This window comes from Gossypium hirsutum, chromosome A10 (genome assembly GCF_007990345.1).
Source record: "Gossypium hirsutum isolate 1008001.06 chromosome A10, Gossypium_hirsutum_v2.1, whole genome shotgun sequence".
Classification (NCBI taxonomy): Eukaryota; Viridiplantae; Streptophyta; class Magnoliopsida; order Malvales; family Malvaceae; genus Gossypium; species Gossypium hirsutum.
Genome location: NC_053433.1, coordinates 32,894,220 through 32,898,343, shown reverse-complemented (window position 1 = coordinate 32,898,343; position 4,124 = coordinate 32,894,220). Strand labels below are relative to the sequence as shown.

General features: G+C 26.5%; 1 long non-coding RNA gene across 1 annotated transcript; it reads right to left on the bottom strand.

Annotated features, from left to right (window-relative positions):
- Positions 1-827: 827 nt before the first annotated feature.
- Positions 828-2,984, bottom strand: LOC107897069 (uncharacterized). The gene is made up of 2 exons (XR_001684014.2): positions 2,661-2,984; positions 828-1,284 (listed from the first exon to the last, which is right to left on the bottom strand). It is a non-coding gene; the product is annotated as an uncharacterized lncRNA (long non-coding RNA).
- Positions 2,985-4,124: the final 1,140 nt, after the last annotated feature.

The following is a 4,124-nucleotide window of genomic DNA, read 5'->3' as shown; positions in this document are numbered from 1 at the left end:
GAGGTAGTTGAGGGCACAAGCCTCCCTCCATTTCTAAGATGCCAAGAATTTGAAAACTTAGACCATGTTTAGTTCACTGTAATGGAATAGAACTGTTATAAAATAAAGTTGTAATGGAATAAAACTGTAATAGTAATCAATTATTTGGTTGAATGGAATGAAATAAAACTGTAATAGTATTCTTATGCTTAGTTGAATGGAATAGAATTGTAATAGCATAAAAAAAAAGTTAAAATAACCATAGTACCCTTAGCAGAAATATTTTTTAAAAAGATGATTATTGTTATTAAATTTTAATAGATTATTATTAAATATAATTTAACAATAATATATAATTTAATAATATTCTTAATATAAAAATTATTAAAATATGAATTACTAAAAATAATAATATATAATATTACAAAAACTAATTATGACGTACTTTATTATTTTTAAAATATAATGCATATTTAATGTGTTAGAATATCATTAGTGAAACAAATAATTTAGCATATATGTCATAATCTATATGTTAATTAAAGAATAATTTAAAAGAGTAATTTAAAGAATATCTTGTGTCAAATATTTTTACTCATAGACAGATGTTGAAATACAACAAAAGAACTAATGAAATTGTTATGTTGTATATACATATTACATATTTTCATTAATTTATTTATGCTGCTAGACGTGTATAATATAAGAATCTTATGTAAAAGTAAAAATGAATAATATAGATTTAATGTATGTAATCACAAACTCTTAAGCAACTTCATTTTTACATGTGCCAAACTTTACAAAGAATACTGATAGAAAGTATCTATTCACAAAGAATAGCATTAAGGTTCCTTTAAAATACTGATTGAGAGTATTCTATAGAATCAAATACGTTAATACAAGGCTATTTTAATATAATACATATTAATGGAAAACTATTGAACATATAAAGCTTCCCTACATCAATGAATGTATTTTAGAAGCTGGAAAACACAAAGCAAGAATACCAATAGACTAAATATACTTGAATAACACGCAACCATTAGCTCCTCTTCTTGAAAATTTGTAAAGCTTTTGTAGCTACAATCAATGGAAACTCAGTCTCCCATTTATCCAATGCTCCATAAACTGTCTCTTTTTCATTGGGAACTTGAGAAACCTATTTTTACATATACAGTGCATATCTTTATCTTTAAATACTAATTATATACTATAACTAAAAACTATACTCAATATAGAGAATGTTATATAAAGCTTCTTGTAATCTGAAATTTTGCATATTAGAGAATACTCTATGGTGAAGACCTGGAAAAAGAACAAAAGATAAAGATATTAACTTCAGATGGCATGGTAATATGAAACATGAAAAGTTAGTTTCATCTAATAACCAATAGAGGCAAAATTATTAATACATTGTGTAAGTTGTATTATATGTGCAGTCAAAGATTTCATTTCCCATCTCTCTGAAAAGAAAGGGATTTCACATTACGTACAACTATTTGATCCTAACCATCTTGAATGTTTGTGTCACAAAGGATATCAAAATTGCATACAATTAGTACAAAGAGAAAAAAGAACATAGAAGACGAGTGAGGGTTTCAACCTGAGAAGCATGCAAGTAAAATCTAACTCATTTCTTTTTTCTAGAAAAAAAGAGAATGATAGTTCTTTATTGTCACTGATATGAGCAATCATAAAAGTTTCTGGAAGGTTAATTGTATCATAATCACAACAAGAGTTTATTCCAAGTTTGGACGAACATGATAGACGTCTTGTGTATTGACTTGATTTTAGCACATTGCAAAAGTTTGTGATGGTAAAAAAATCAACCTGAATCATATTTGAGAGTGCATGTATTTTTGTTTGTAATGTGCTATACATTACTCCCTCTAAGCCAGAATCTAAGTTATCAATGAAAGAAGCATTGAATGTTTTAATTTAAGTAAAGAACACAACATTGAACCAAAAATAAAAATAAATAGAGAAAAAACAATAGCACAAGAAGTTTACAGGTTAGATAGTATGTATTTACAGATGGAAGGGAAAAAGAAAAACATTTGGAACAAGAGGAGTGTTTTTGTCCTTCTGGATTTCAGCAACAACACCTTTAATTTCCATTCATATGATACCCATGAATGGTTAGCCCCAAAAACTCTCTTTAACACTAGCAAAACGAAACATAGCCTACAATGATATCTATACGCATTTTTCATTACAAACATGAAATGCTATTGAACTTTAAACCCAAAACAAACAATAAAAAACCAACATAAAAAATTAAACTTACCAAAAAAAAAGTCCCAAATCAAGAGAAGAATCCAAAGGGTATTCAACAGATTTATGTAAACAAAGCATACCCAGACAGGCAATTCAATAGATTATCGACTAAAGATCATGACTTTGGGTATTTAATTTAACAAATCCAAAACATAAACTACTTGAAAGGGAAAGATCTTGATCATCTAAGTTCAACTTCTTGTTTGCAGCTTAGGAAAGTAGAAATGAATTTTAAGGTAGATAAACAAATAGGGTTTTGATTTACATGAAAAACAATATCAAAGCATAGGTAGAAAAGGTAAACTCACTGAAAGGCCGGCAGGATAGAAATTCAAATCCAATATTTTAGAGATCTTGTTTATTAAAAAAAAACCAGAAATGATGGCGAAAGGAAGAAGACTAACAACAATAGCTGATAATTGATCAGAGCCTTGTCGTTCCCACAATCGTTGGGATGCACAATGGGAGACATGCACATTTCATTGGAAAGCTTTGCTTCGACATCGATTTCTCCATATTTTCCACCACATGCAAATCCGCCACACCCAAAATCCAAAACCAGAGAGTCTTCTATGCATTTTATACAAAACCCAAGAAGATCTCTTACTATTGTTACCAGAATGATGAGTGGAGGTAGTAGTAGATTTTTGTTTGAAATAAAGGAAAAGCTATTACGAAAGGCATTGAATAGGCATTCAGAGCCCGACCCTCTGAATGTATATGCAATGTTTACGCGTAATAGAGCCCGTACGGAATAGCAATTTGGCGGTCAAATTTCAACCAAACAAATGTGTCCTTGTAGCGTGTGGAATAGGGACAGAATGGAATGGCCTTAAATTTTAAAATCAAACATGCCCTTAGTGTATCGTTAAAAAATGTTAAAATCATATTCGATTCCTAAATTTTTTAAATTAATTTTTATTATGATTTGAAAGTAATTTTAAGTTATATTTTGGTCCTTTTTATTTTGATATTTTGCATGTCGAAGTTGTAACATCCCAAAAATTAGTGGATTAATGTAATTTTTTTCAACTCGGGTCTATCGTCTAGGCCAGTCTGGGATGGTTGCAGAAGTTGCATCAACCCTTAAGAATATAAAGTATAATTTATTATTAACTTAATTGTGTCTAAAATTTTAATTAATACATTTACATTCATTATTTTATTAATATTTTCTTTTTATTCTCATAAGAAAAAAATAGAAAAGTAAATTATTACTATATTTAATACAAATTGAATGCTACTTATCTTTCTTTCTTTTTTAAAGTAATTATGCCTTTGTTTTATAATATTAAATGATTTTATGCATATATTAATTATTTTATAAGTTTATAGAATTAACACTTATAAATGTTATAGATATACAATCAAAAACGTGATTTTTAATATTTGAAAAACGAAAAAAAATATATTTTATTGATTATTATATAGTATATATTTAATCTGTATATACCATATATCACGGTACATGTTTATGCGGATATTCTTTTTAATTGATACATAGACAAGTAATTCAAAAAGCTAAATAAAAAAATTTACAGTAGATTACAATTTTTATTTAAAATTTTATATTTTATAAAAAAATTAAATTCTATAAAATTTTGAAATAAAATTAAAAATCTCTTACTGAATATATTATAAAAGTCATGGTAATCATTTTTGAATGGTTAGTACAATATTTTTATCTAATAATTAATTACTTAAAAGCATCCATTTAAATTAAAATTAAAATTTTAAACCAGACTTCACTATTTACCTTTATTATCCAATAATTAAATGATTAAGAATATATTAGAATTTATTGACAACAAAATTATCAAAAAATTCAATAAAATAAAATAAAAATATCAAATTCAAATGTAAAAAAA